The sequence below is a fragment of the Spermophilus citellus genome, assembly GCF_964194105.1.
Source record: "Spermophilus citellus genome assembly, chromosome: 14".
NCBI lineage: Eukaryota > Metazoa > Chordata > Mammalia > Rodentia > Sciuridae > Spermophilus > Spermophilus citellus.
The window spans coordinates 68,367,486-68,382,989 of NC_138194.1; the positions used below are offsets into that span (position 1 = coordinate 68,367,486).

At 38.1% G+C, this 15,504-nt stretch overlaps 1 protein-coding gene across 6 annotated transcripts in view; it reads left to right on the top strand.

The window, feature by feature from the left end:
• VPS13B (vacuolar protein sorting 13 homolog B) overlaps nucleotides 1-15,504 on the top strand; it is a 753,213-nt gene that overhangs the window by 709,716 nt on the left and 27,993 nt on the right. The window lies entirely within an intron of this gene.

Below are 15,504 nucleotides of genomic sequence, written 5' to 3' on the forward strand. Positions count from 1 at the left end.
TTCTTCTTTCTTGTCTCTATGAATTTGCCTGCTGTAAGTACCTCATAAATAAGGGGAATCATAAACTATTTGTCCTTCTGTATGTGGTTTATTTCCCTTAACTTGTTTTCTTAAAAGCTCATTCATATTTTAGCATGTACAAGAACTTTATTCCTTTTTATGACTGAATAATTTTGCATTATACTTTTTTAAAGTTCTTTCACATTTATTTTAGTTCATTTGGTCTTATGAAGTAGATCCTCCTGTAATGGTTATAAAACACATATTAAAGTTATAATTATATTTATAGTAATAATGGTTATTATTTAATAATCACATACTCTGTTACAAGCATCGTGCTAATAAGCACTTTTGCTGTTATCTAAACTTTACAGCAGCCATACATGTTAGGTCTTGTTGCAGAAATAGAAAATAAGACCTCTAAAAACAGCACATTCTAATTCCCATTCCTTCAAGATGAGGACCTGGGATTTTATCCAGATCTCCTGGCTCCAAAGTCCATGCTCTGAAACACTGTGCCACATGTGCTACTTCTTTACTTGGAATTCCTTAATTCCTCTTGCCCAGCCCTGAAGACACATTCTTTCTCATCTCTTAAGATTCTCCCAAAGCCTCAGTGCAGTCTCCTTCCTCACCCTCTGGACCCCTCTATATTCTCCTATAACATCTGTAGCATTTAGTTGCACTTCTGTCTTTTTTTTAATATTTATTTTTTGTTTGTTTGTTTTAAGTGGACACGGTGTCTTTTATTTTATTTTTATGTGGTGCTGAGAATCAAACTCAGTGCCTCACATGTGCTAGGCAAACACTCTACCACTGAGCCACAACCCCAGCCCTGCACTTATTTCTTTAAATGATTTTCTACTGCATCAAGATTCCTGGCAGTTAGGTGCATACTTTATTCTTTCCTAGACCACAGTAGAGTATCTGACAACACAGGAAGATCTTAATAAAAATTAATAAAATAAATGAATGTCTGACTGAATGAACTGAATAAGAAAATGAGATTGGGTGAAGAAGGCCAAAAGGGTCCCAGGTATGACCTGGGAAAACTCCAACTGCAAGTATAGAGCAGCAAAAGAAAGGAGGTAAAGGAGACAAGTGGCAGGAAGAGAACCTTGGTGGAGTGACAGGAAGTGTCCAGAGGAGAACTGTGACAGGATGGAAAATCCCTGAAGGATGCCAAGCAACATAATGATAAGAAATTGTAAGTTCAGGAGTAAGTAGAAGCAAGGGAGTTAGAAGAGCAGGTGAGTGTTGTTCTCTCAAGGAGAGTGGCCATAAGAAAATGAGATCAGTGGGGAGGAAATGCTACATACTGTGGGAGACAAGCCCAGCAAGGAGAGTGGAAAATATGAGCAAAATGTGCCCAGAGACATAAGCCCAAGGCACAGGCAAAGTAGTTGAGCTTGAACAGAAAAACCACTTGTTTCTCCAATGGGGCAAAGGGGTGAGAATGAGCACAGGTGTAGATAGAAACATGTGGAGGGATGAGGCCAGGAAATTAGTTGAATTGGTTCTCAGTGCCTTAAGTTTATTTGTGAAGTGTGGAGTGAATGATCTGCCAAGAGAGGGAAAGAAGAAGGGGTCTGGGGGGAGCAGTAGCCGTGGAAACAGATGAAGGATCTGGCCAAAGATAGACAAAAGAATGAATGAGCAGCTGGCAGGACTGCACTCACCCTGGACACCTGCACTTGTAGCAGCCAGGGGTGTGCTTTCCATCAGCCATGCTTATTTGACGAACGTCGAAAATCTGTGGAGTCCCTGCAGCCCCTGGAGATGTGCCCAGTCTTGTTAATTTACAAAATGAACACTGTAAGCTTCTCAAGGGTTCCTAAATTCCTCATCATTGGTTTGAAGAGTTTTGAAATCTTGCTTATATGTGTCTCAGGAATTCTTTACTATAGGCATATGCCTGCCAAACTATTTTGGGGGCTACTATTCGCTCTAAAGTTCCTCACACCTTTTTTTTGAAGGGATACTTCAAAGCTCAGGGGAGGCACTCCTTCCAACACCCTGATCATTCGTGGTCAGAGGACCCAGCAAAGTCTCAGGTTCCCATTAATCTGTTAGGAGCTGTATGCCATATGTCCTACAGACCATGGTGCACTTCCTCCTCTGGAGAAAGACATGTTTCAGACCCTCACCAACATTCTTTCTGTGATACCCCAGGCATATAAATCACTAGGGAGAGAGGTAACTCTGTCCCTAATGAAAGAGCAGTTTTGGGGATGGGTGAGTTTGTCTTCTAGGAACCTCCCCTCAGCCCTTGATCTGAGAGAAGGGATATGAGTTTCAAAGCTGGCCTAAATAAGCACAATTAAAACACCAAAAGATCTCCATTATGCCTCAAGGAAAAAAACTGCATTGGGTTTTTTTTTTAGTCCTACATAGGTCCCTGGGCTCAGTTTTGTAAATAAGACAATCTCATATAATTTTAAATGCAGTATATGAAAGAATATACACAAAAAGGTTTATAATTTCACAAACAAGCATTCTTTGTATCAAGAGTTATCAAAGAAGAGCTCATAACAGGCAGGCCACAAAATCTAGATTATAAAGTTGGTATGGGCTTTCGGGAGTTGTGTCCTTGGATCTCGCACCTGGTTAGAAGACATCTCGTGGGTGTTCAGCCAGAGGCCCAAAAGTAACAACTGATTACCATGTGACAGCAGGTGGTAGCCTGACTTAGGAAGAGAAACCTCTAGGTTCTTGACAAATAAAGGCATAAGAAATAAATTTATACTGATCATTTGTACAGATCCTATCAGCAAAATAGGTTAAAATCCTATCATAGTGCATGCAATTTCAATTTCTAATAGAAACATTATTTTTGACAAAAGTTAGGAAACATTACTTTGAAAAACCAAAACAAGGTACAAAAAAAGCAATTGAAGTTTCCACTTAACAAAAATATTGTAAAGCTAGCTTCATTCATTCAATCAACAAATAGTTACTGAGATTCTAATATGAGCCAGGCATTAAATTTGGTACTGGGACTACACAAAATGCACTGAACAAAAACAAAACACAGCTCTTGCCCCAGGGAATTTATGTGTGGAAAAGGTAAATAATAAGCAACTAATCACATGGAAAGTTGTATTATCATAAACTCTGATGGGAGCAATGAAGGAAGGGAATAAGTGTGCTATAAGACAGCGCAACAGGCCAGTTTGAGAAGCCAGGGAATGTCTCTGGGTGAGGGACTTTTCATCTATGCCTTCAAGGATATGCAGGCATGAACTTCTGAAAAGTATTTTATGTGCCACTGAAGAATGAGCAAAGTAGAATGCTCAGTCTGAAAACCACCTCCCTTCCAAATTATCCCTTTGCAGGTGAATTTCCTTGATCCTAAAAGGATCAAGTGAATTCTCATGATCTTTAGCTCTTAAGGGAAGTATTTAGTGGGGTCAGGGTCACTGCTAGTCTCAAATTGTTTATGTTTGAGAGGGGAAATGTCAGAGAGTGACAGTTTGTGTTTATATGGTTCTCTGCCATTCAAGTGCTCTCCCACACAGTCCGTATTCTTTCATTTGTTCAAAAAATTTTATTGAGGGTCTATCAAGTACCAAACCCTTTGCTTTAAATAAGGCATTATCCCTACCTTTAAGGACTTAACTAAATACATCCTGTAAAGGACAATAATGTTTATGTTTATTTACTGATGAGAGGTTTGAGGTTTAAAGAATAATCAGCAAGGTAACTTATAGCTGAGCAGGATCAGGCTGACACCTGGCTCTGCTCATGGATCTCCCAAAGCTGTTTCTTTTCTACACCAAACTGAGGTCACCACTGGCCGTCCTCACTAGTCCTACTGACTGAAGATACTGCTGCCTGAAAGCTCATCAAAGCACAGGTTAGAGAACACTTTCTAATTACCCCTTTACCTAGTGCAAGAGTGCCTGCATGACATTTTAGAAGGTCCCATTGTCATAGTCATGGCTTCGTCCAGTGTTGGCTATAAGAAACTTTCTTCCTAATCCAACTGAAAACTCCCTCAATAACATCCACTCATTCATCCTTGTTTTGCCCTCTAGGGTTGTTTCAGTACAGCCACACTGTAATTTTTTGAGGGAGGCATCAATATCTTCTCTAAGTGTTCCCTTATCCAGGCCAAACATTTCTGGTTCCTTGAGTCACTCCTTTAGGAAATGTGATTTCCAGACCCATCACCAGTTACCCTTGTCTGAACACACCAGTGTGTTATGTTCCCTCTTAAAAATCTGGCAGCCGGAATTACATGCAGTATTCCAAATGTGGTCTAACCAGCTATTACCTCCCTGTGCTTCCATTAATAAAGTAGAAGATTGACTTCACTTTTTATTAACAAGTTCAGACTGTTTGTTATTATTGAACTTGTGGTCAACCACATCCCCCAAGTTTTTATCGTATGACTTGCTATATAGTTGACTTTTTGAACTCAATGACAGGACTTTACATTTATCCCCAATAAATTAAGTCTTGTTGCTATTGGCCTAGTCCAACTTTTTGAAATTACCGTTAAAAAAATTGAGTTGCTGTCATCTAACATATTAGGTATCCATGGTAGCTTTATGTCAGCTATAGATGTGGTGAGCAAGCATTCTCCATGTTCATCCAAGTCATCAGTAAATATGTTGAGCAGGACAAGTCCAAAGCCTACAGTATACTGTAGAGGATCACTGGAGACTTCCCTCCAGTCAGCCAGTAACACGCCAAACTACATCATCTAGCCCACAGTTTTTAGAAAATACACCTAAAAGTACTTTTAAACTATAATGTGTAGTATCTTATCTGTAAGAATGTCATGAGGTACTTTGATAAGTTCTTTGATGAACCAGAACTCAAAAGTGTGATCAGCCATCAAGTAAACATCACACAGAGGTGAGCCCAGGCACAGATGCTTAAAGTAATAGGTGGTAATTTTCAGAGATACATCTACCTCCATCCAGGGATTTGTATATAGAAAAATAAAAGGTTGTCAATCCAAGTGAGGTTCTGATTTAGAAAATCCGTAGTGAAGGTATTTTGATTTCTTTCTTACTTCTCTCACCTCCCTTTACCAACCCCCACATCCAGGCCAGAACAGACAGCAGCAAGTTGGCACCCATTTCTGAAAGCCTGCCTAGTCCCCGGGTCTAGAGTCTTTTGTGTGCTTATAGTTTGTTCTGGCTGAGTCACAACTGCTCCACAGATTCTCCAGAATGGGGTTCCTCTAAAATGTTTTTCAAAAAGTATACAGAGAAAAAAAATTATATCCAGAATATCTACTTTTTTATTTTCAACCTTATCTAACATTTTCCACTTTAATCATCTTAGAAATTCATCTCCCCTCTTTTCCTTTCTGGAAGATATAATTCATCTCATAGGTCTAGCTACTATCTATCACCCATCACTCCCAGACCTACATATATATAAAATCTCCTTCATATCCCTCCTAAACTCCAAATCTGTGTCCTCCTAAACTGCAAATCTGTGTTTCAGCTACCCACTGATCTTCAAGCACCTCACACCAATGTGTCTAAAACCAAGATGATCATTTCCCAGATCACAAGCCAGTACAAAAGCCTTAAGTAATATTGATATAAACTAGTACTGAATTGCTGTTTTTTCTCAAGAACTCTAAAAGTATTTGCATTAGTCCCTGTTACATCCCTTTAAAGTTTGATGCTATCTGAAACTCCTACAGGTGATTTTTGCACAGTGTAACTCAACCTGGGATTCAAACCCAGGATGGCCTGGCTTCTAAACCTGGCTTCTCCCCACTATATCCCAGTGCCTTCCTTTTTCTTCCTTCCTTCACACATCCAGTCACTCAGACATGTCCTGGAATTGGTACCTTCTCTCTTTTTCAGGCCTTTGGTTCATCTCAGATTTTAGGAATAGCAGCTTAAAGGATGTCCCTACCCTTAAGTCAGTGTTCATAACTGCTACCAAAGAGATTCCTAAAACATGGAGTCCAGCTCAGAGAAGGCTCTCCAGTCTTCCAGACCACTTAAAACAGACCACATGTCAATTACTTAGCATACGTGGAAATCTCTAGTTCCCTTTCTTCAAAGACTAAGAAGTCGAGCAGTCTTGCATATCATGGTTTGCCTAGTTGCAAACATGGTTTGCCTCTTACAAACTACTTCCATGGACATGTAAGTAGTAGAGTTTTAATTTATTCCTTCACAAAATAAGAGGTAGAGTTTGGGTTTTGTCATTATTGTTTGTTTTTAATGAAAAAAAAGTTTTAGCTAAAACTCAGCTAAACAAGAAAAATGCCTAGTTATCTTCAGATCATTTTATTTATTTTTTTATTTTTATTTATTTATTTATTTTTATTGGTTGTTCACAACATTACAAAGCTCTTGACATATCATATTTCATACATTAGATTGAAGTGGGTTATGAACCCCCAATTTTACCGCAAATGCAGATTGCAGAATCACGTCGGTTACACATCCACAATTTTACATAATGCCCTATTAGTAATTGTTGTATTCTGCTACCTTTCCTATCCCCTACTATCCCCCCTCCCCTCCCCTCACATCTTCTCTCTCTACCCCATCTACTGTAATTCATTTCTCTCCTTGTTTATTTTCCCATTCCCCTCACAACCTCTTATATGTAATTTTGTATAGCAATGAGGGTCTCCCTTCATTTCCATGCAATTTCCCTTTTCTCTCCCTTTCCCTCCCATCTCATGTCTCTGTTTAATGTTAATCTTTTCTTCCTGCTCTTCCTCCCTGCTCTGTTCATAGTTGCTCTCATTATATCAAAGAAGACATTTGGTATTTGTTTTTTAGGGATTGGCCAGCTTCACTAAGCATAATCTGCTCTAGTGCCATCCATTTCCCTGCAAATTCTATGATTTTGTCATTTTTTATTGCTGCATAGTACTCCATTGTGTATAAATGCCACATTTTTTTTTATCCATTCATCTATTGAAGGGCATCTGGGTTGGTTCCACAGTCTAGCTATTGTGAATTGTGCTGCTATGAACATCGATGTGGCAGTATCCCTGTAGCATGCTCTTTTAAGGTCTTCAGGGAATAGTCCAAGAAGGGCAATAGCAGGGTCAAATGGTGGTTCCATTCCCAGCTTTCCCAGGAATCTCCAAACTGCTTTCCAAATTGGCCGCACCAATTTGCAGTCCCACCAGCAATGCACAAGAGGACCCTTTTCTCCACATCCTCGCCAGCACTTATTGTTGTTTGACTTCATAGTGACTGCCAATCTTACTGGAGTGAGATGGTATCTTAGGGTGGTTTTGATTTGCATTTCTCTGACTGCTAGAGATGGTGAGCATTTTTTCATGTACTTGTTGATTGATTGTATATCCTCCTCTGAGAAGTGTCTGTTCAGGTCCTTGGCCCATTTGTTGATTGGGTTATTTGTTTTCTTATTGTCTAATTTGTTGAGTTCTTTGTATTTCTGGATATTAGGGCTCTATCTGAAGTGTCAGGAGTAAAAATTTGTTCCCAGGATGTAGGCTCCCTATTTACCTCTCTTATTGTTTCTCTTGCTGAGAAAAAACTTTTTAGTTTAAGTAAGTCCCATTTGTTGATTCTTGTTATTAACTCTTGTGCTATGGGTGTCCTATTAAGGAATTTGGAGCCCGACCCCACAATATGTAGATCGGAGCCAACTTTTTCTTCTATCAGACGCAGAGTCTCTGATTTGATATCAAGCTCCTTGATCCATTTTGAGTTAACTTTTGTGCATGGCGAGAGAAAGGGATTCAGTTTCATTTTGTTGCATATGGATTTCCAGTTTTCCCAGCACCATTTGTTGAAGATGCTATCCTTCCTCCATTCCATGCTTTTAGCCCCTTTATCAAATATAAGATAGTTGTAACTTTGTGGATTAGTCTCTGTGTCCTCTATTCTATACCATTGGTCCACCCGCCTGTTTTGGTACCAGTACCATGCTGTTTTTGTCACTATTGCTCTGTAATATAGTTTGAAATCTGGTATCGCTATACCGCCTGATTCACACTTCCTGTTTAGAATTGCTTTTGCTATTCTGGGTCTTTTATTTTTCCATATGAATTTCATGATTGCTTTATCTATTTCTACAAGAAATGCCATTGGGATTTTGATTGGCATTGCATTAAACCTATAGAGAACTTTTGGTAATATCACCATTTTGATGATGTTAGTTCTGCCTATCCATGAACAGGGTATATTTTTCCATCTTCTAAGATCTTTTACTTCTCTCTTTAGGGTTCTGTAGTTTTCATTGTATAAATCTTTCACCTCTTTTGTTAGGTTGATTCCCAAGTATTTTATTTTTTTTGAGGATATTGTGAATGGAGTGTTTTTCCTCATTTCCGTTTCAGAAGTTTTGTCGCTGATATACAGAAATGCCTTTGATTTATGCGTGTTGATTTTATATCCTGCCACTTTGCTGAATTCATTTATTAGTTCTAGTAGTTTCTTTGTAGACCCTTTTGGGTCTTCTAGGTATAGAATCATGTCATCTGCAAATAGTGATAATTTAAGTTCTTCTTTTCCAATTTTTGTCCCTTTAATTTCTTTCGTCTGTCTAATTGCTCTGGCCAGTGTTTCGAGAACTATATTGAATAGAAGTGGAGATAGAGGGCATCCCTGTCTTGTTCCGGATTTTAAAGGGAATGCCTTCAACTTTTGTCCATTCAGAATGATGCTAGCCTGAGGCTTAGCATAGATAGCTTTTACAATGTCAAGGTAAGTTCCTGTTATCCCTAGTTTTTCTAATGTTTTGAACATAAAGGGATGCTGTACTTTGTCGAATGCTTTCTCCGCATCTATCGAGATGATCATATGGTTCTTATCTTTAAGTCTATTGATGTGGTGAATAACATTTATTGATTTCCGTATGTTCAACCATCCTTGCATCCCAGGGATGAATCCTACTTGATCATGGTGCACAATTTTTTTGATGTGTTTTTGTATTCGATTGGCCAGAATTTTATTGAGGATTTTTGCATCTAGGTTCATCAGAGATATTGGTCTGTAGTATTCTTTCTTTGAGGTGTCTTTGTCTGGTTTCGGAATCAGGGTGATGTTGGCCTCATAGAATGAGTTTGGAAGAGCTCCCTCTTTTTCTATTTCCTGAAATAACTTGAAAAGTATTGGTTTTAATTCTTCTTTAAAGGTTTTGTAAAACTCCGCTGTATACCCATCCGGTCCTGGGCTTTTCTTGGTTGGTAGTCTTTTGATGGCTTCTTCAATTTCATCCATTGATATTGGTCTGTTCAAATTGTGTGTATCCTCCTGACTCAGTCTGGGCAAATCATATGACTTAAGAAATTTATCGATGTCTTCACTATCTTTTATTTTATTGGAATATAGGTTTTCAAAATAATTTCTAATTGTCTTCTGTATTTCTGTAGCATCTGTTGTGATATTGCCTTTTTCATCCCGTATGTTAGTAATTTGAGTTCTCTCTCTTCTTCTCTTCGTTAGCATGGCTAAAGGTCTGTCGATCTTATTTATTTTTTTGAAGAACCAACTTTTAGTTTTGTTAATTTTTTCAATAGTTTCTTTTGTTTCAATTTCATTGATTTCCGCTCTGATTTTAATTATTTCTTGCCTTCTGCTACATTTGCTGTTGTTTTGCTCTTCCTTTTCTAGGGCTTTGAGATGAAGTGTGAGCTCATTTATTTGTTGGTTTTTTCTTTTTTTGAGGAATGACCACCAGGCAATGAATTTCCCTCTTAAAACTGCTTTCATTGTGTCCCATAGATTCCGATATGTTGTGTCTGTATTTTCATTTATCTCTAAGAATTTTTTGATTTCCTCCTTTATGTCTTCTGTAACCCATTGATCATTCAGTAACATATTGTTCATTTTCCATGTGATGTAGGATTTTTCCTTCCTTCTTTTATCATTGCTTTCCAGTTTCATTCCATTATGATCAGATAAAATGCATGGTATTATCTCCACCCCTTTATATTTACTGAGGGTTGCCCTATGGCATAATATATGGTCTATTTTTGAGAAGGATCCATGTGCTGTTGAAAAAAAAGTATATCCATTTGATGATGGTTGATATATTCTATATAAGTCAGTTAAGTCTAGGTTATTGATTGTGATATTGAGTTCTATAGTTTCTTTATTCAACTTTTGTTTGGAGGATCTGTCCAATGGTGAGAGAGGTGTGTTGAAGTCACCCATAATTATTGTGTTGTGGTCTATTTGATTCTTGAACTTGAGGAGAATTTGTTTTATGAATGTTGCAGCACCATTATTTGGTGCATAAATATTGATAATTGTTATGTCTTGTTGGTGAATGGTTCCTTTTAACAGTATATAATGTCCTTCTTTATCCCTTTTGATTAACTTAGTCTTGAAGTCGATTTTATTCGATATGAGGATGGCCACCCCTGCTTGCTTACGAGGACCATGTGCGTGGTATATTTTTTCCCATCCTTTCACCTTCAGCCTGTGTATGTCTTTTCCAATCAGATGTGTCTCCTGGAGGCAGCATATTGTTGGATTTGTTTTTTTAATCCATGATACCAGCCTATGTCACTTTATTGGAGAGTTTAAGCCATTAACATTCAGAGTTACTATTGATATATGGTTTGTACTTCCTGCCATGTTTGATTATTTATCCTTTTTTAAAAAAATTTAGTTTGTTTCTCCATGATTATCTTTCCCCTCGCCCTCTGTCTTTACTGAGGCACTTCCCACTGATGGTTTTGGTTATTGTTTTTCATTTCTTCCTCGTGTAGTGTTTTGCTCAAAATGCTTTGCAATGCTGGTTTTCTGGCTGCAAATTCTTTTAGCTTTTGTTTATCATGAAAGATTTTTATTTCGTTGTCATACCTGAAGCTTAATTTTGCTGGATACAGAATTCTTGGTTGGCATCCATTGTCTTTCAGTGTTTGAAATACATTGTTCCATGACTTTCTTGCTTTCAGTGTCTGTGATGAAACATCCGTTGTTAACCTTATTGGTTTACCCCTGAATGTAATCTGTCTCCTTTCTCTTGTAGCTTTTAATATTTTCTCTTTGTTCTTTATATTGGATATCTTCATAACAATGTGTCTTGGCGTTGGTCTACTGTGATTTTGTGTGCTCGGTGTCCTGTATGCATCTTCAATTTGTATATCTGTTTCCTTTTTTATTTCTGGAAAGTTTTCTGTAATTATTTCATTCAGTAGGTTACTCATTCCCTTGGTTTGAATCTCTGTACCTTCTTCTATCCTGATGACTCATATGTTTGGTTTTTTTATGTTATCCCATAACTCTTGGATGTTTTTCTCGTGATTTTTTACCAGCCTTTCTGAGTTGGCTAGACTGTTTTCAAGATGATATATTTTGTCTTCATTATCTGACGTTCTGGCTTCTACTTGCTCCACTCTGTTAGTGATACTCTCAATTGAGTTTTTAATTTGGTTTATCGTTTCCTTCATTTCTAGAATTATTGTTTGATTATTTTTTATAATCTCTATCTCCTGATAGAGATGCTTAACTTCTTCTTTTATCTGTTTATGTAACTCATTCTCAATGTGTTCTTTCGGTGCTTGAATTTGCTGTCTTGTATCCTCTTTAAGGTTCCATTCCATCTGTATAAGGTGTTCCTTGAGTTCTTTATATGACCATTTTTCTGATGACTCTAGGTCCTCCTGAATATTTAGGCTGTCCTACATTGTTTGTACTCCTTTTCTTCCTTGCTTTTTGAAGCTGCTCATGTTACTTCTTGTTCTGTTTGACTGATGAGTTACTGTTTACTCCTATAAATTTATTAGATGCTTGGGAGGAAAGGTATTAGAAGGGAAGGGAAGAAGTCACTGTAGCCGCAGTTTCAATGAGGTTATCTCCTCTGCCGCAGTCTGATGACCCTGTAGGTATAATTCAGTGGTAAAGTACCACTGGATTCAAACCCCCAGATTTTGGATCATGGTTTCAGGAATTGAAGTCCAGGATCCTAACCAAGTGGAACCTCACTGTTCAAGTAGGAAGAGCAGGTCAGCTCACTTCACCACACCCAGGTAGTCCTTCAGATCATTTTAGACAAATCAATTCACGGCACATGTATTATGCCAGTAAAGCTTGAAGGTGCAAAAGCATGAGAGGAAACGATCATCTTTTATTATTTTTAAGACTAAATAGAATTCCTCGAGGGGAGGAAATGATCTTTACAAAACCAGGTGGATGAACAATTTTGGTTGTGGAAAGGTAGCTAGAAAAGGCTAGAGGTAAGAGAGAGAGATGGCTGAACTCTCAGACTTTCTAAGAAAGGAAGTAAAACTTTGAGGTGGGGCAGAATGAGTCAAGTGGAAGCAAAGGAAAGAAGCCCAGTGAGATGTACCAATCATAGGTATTGGAGCCCAGTTGAAGAGAGAATTCATGAAAACTGAAGATTTTAATAACCAGGATAACTATTGTTTAAGTTTAACTTGGCTGAGAGTTTTATAACTCCCTTTTGATTATCCCTATATCTTCACATATAGTATATAGCCTATTGAGGGGGGGGGGATGCCAGCAAGGTGGAAAATAGACTTTTAAAAATATTTTCCATATTCCCTTTATTTTCTATCTCTGCATAACTTTTTTACTTAGTAAAATTAAATTTTACTAAGTAAAAAATTAAGTTGGTATAATTTTTTCATTGTCTTAGATATAAATTTTTAAAAATCATTTTTAAAATGATTTTTAAAATTTTAACTGAGTACATAGTAAAGCACAAGTTTTATTTAAGTGTATCTTCTTTGTGATTATATTGGAAGATGATGTGCTAAGAGGAAGGCAGGACCTAGGCCTTGAATGATATTCTTATACCCGCATTAAGTAAGAGAGAGCTTTACTGATCAGAGTTCTTTAACACAGATTCAAATAGCAAAGCTCAGAGACTCCCCAGGTCTGTTTTGTGGTTAGGGCAGCAAGTATGTTAGTATATATTGCCTAGAGCCTTCCCTGCCCCATATACTAGTAGCGAAAAGTGATGAAAGTAAACATGACCACATGGTTCAGGACTGGCTAGGTTGCTTCATGATAATGAAAAACAACAACAACAACAAATCCTCTTGACCATTATTCATTTAGTTCATTCTTTTCCCACATACAGAACAAACAAATGTCTGTTCTTCCAAGATTATAGGCAGTCACTACATCACACTTAAAGTCCGGTACTTCTGAGAGATGTTCAGTCTAGATATGATTCTTTTTGATCTACAGACATCTGAACTGATCTGCCTTGCCCTACTGTTTCATAGCACAGGAAAACAGTAATAACGTCTCCAATTTGAAACCAGGAAGAATGAGACATATGTAAGCCTCTTGCCAATAGCAATTCTGACATTTTTCCAGGTACATTTCTGAGAAGGGTTTATACCCTGGAAGCAAGAAACCTTCTTTGACAGCCCTTATTTCTACTCTTTTTAAAAAAATATATTTTTAAAATATTTAAAAATGGGCCATGTGAAGCTTGTCTTCAGCTCACATAATCAATCTCTATCAATCTAGGTTCATGAGTGTATTGGACCATAGTAATCTCTCACAAACTCAGTATACTCCCTACCTATTTGATTTTTGAGAATTCTGTATTCTAGTTACCATATCTCTTGTCCTTTCTAAGACTTGATTCTTTGCTGTCTTGCTTCCTTACCTCTTTATGAATTTAAGAGAGCTTCTATGGAAAAAATCATACCCTTAATCTGATTCCATTTGTCAGTTTAACATTAAAATTTTTAGCAGTGAGTGTGATGTTTGTGATGAGTCCTAATGCCTTCATGTTCAAGGGCTTTCTGATTTTATTTGTTGTGTTTGGGGTTTTCCCTTCATCTGTTTGAGCTAGTATGACAAAATACCATAGCCTGCATAGCTTATAAACAACAAAATTTTTTCTCAATGTTCTGGAAGCCCAAGATCAAGGTACATGCAGATTGATGAGGTATCTGATGAGGCCTCACTTCTGGTTCATAGATAGCCATCTTCTCACTGTAACCTCACAATAGTAGAAGGGAGAGGCTTTCATGGGTCCCCTTTATAAGGGCACTGATCCCTGCCTAATAGTGTCATCTGTGGGGAGATTAGGATTTCCATATATGAATATAGAAGGAACACATTCAGACCATAGCAGGTTTAAAACCTTTCTAACTTTGCAAGGCCTAGAATTTCTGACTCTCTCTATTCTCTTTCATTTCTGTTTGCAACCTGGCCATTTCTGTCCTGAGCTCATCTCTTTGTGATTACATTGCTGGAAGCCAACAGCAGTGAACATATACTACTGAACCTCATCTTCTAGAGCTACAGATTTATTAGGTTTATGATCCACCTCTCAAGTAGCCTCAGGCAACTGCTTTACCTAGATGCTTGGACATTTCAAAATGAATCCTTATTTTTGTAGCTTTCAAATGTCTAATTTTAATGCCTAACCACTAATCCAGGGCACAATATTTTTGGTTTTTGCTAGAACCCTATTTCTATTTACAAGTATCTACATTAGTATATAAACTAGGTCATATTGCCTGTTGTAATCCTGGGTTTACTTCTTGTCATGCTACATGCCAGTATCTGTCATAAAGGGGCTCTGTTCTACATGGTCACTCACGGATCCAGGTTGATAAAGACTCCATCATCTTGCATCTGCAACATTGTAACAAGTCAACCCAAAACCTACTGGCTTAAAAAAAAATGATTCTGGCAGTTGACTGAGTTTCCTGCAGGGTGAGCCTGTGATCACACATGCAGCTGCATTTAGAAGGGGAGTTGCAGGGCTTGGGGGACAACCTCAGCTGCAAACTCTGGGCATCTTTCTCACCACATGGTCTTTCCTCCACAAAGAGACTAGACCAGTTTCCTTACATGGCATCAGGAAGGCAGATTCCAGTAAGCAAGCTTTTTCAAGCTTCCCTTTTGTTGATGTCATGTTAGCCAAAGAAAGTCAGAGCCAAACCCAGTGTCAGTATAGGAAGGGGCTACACAAGGGCATAGATTCTGGGATATACAACTCATTGATTATGTAACAGTCTACCACAACTATCAGAGCAGGATTCTGCAGGCATTTTTTTTTTTCAACTGGACAGTACTTTAAGCTTTGCAGGCCATATAGTCTCTATTGCAACTTCTTGGCTCTTTTATTAAATAGAAGCAGTATATAAACAAATTGAGCATAGTTCTGTCCAGTGAAACTCTATTTTCAGTAATAGGTAGTGGCCTCTCACTGATCTTTATTCAGTCTTTGCAGCAGCAGGAGACAGATTGTTCTTCTACGCACAATGCTACCTTTAGCACAATGGCCAAACTAGGCACATGGCCAAACCAAATAGCAAGTGCAGGGAGTACAATTCAGCTTTGTGGCTTTAAGAGGAGGGAACTGGACATGGGTGGCCACTAGAAGTCATACCTCAGGAACCACCTTCAGAGATATCCAGTCAAATCATCCAAGGACCAGGCATTGGTATAAGCACTGAAGAAAAGGGACATAAAACCATTGCTTTTGTGGAACACATATGATCAGTGCCTAAGAGGGGGAAGCACCCCAGGCACCTCTGCCCTGGAGCTGGCAGTTCTCATCTCCTTATCTATGCACTTGGCTTTTTTGCCA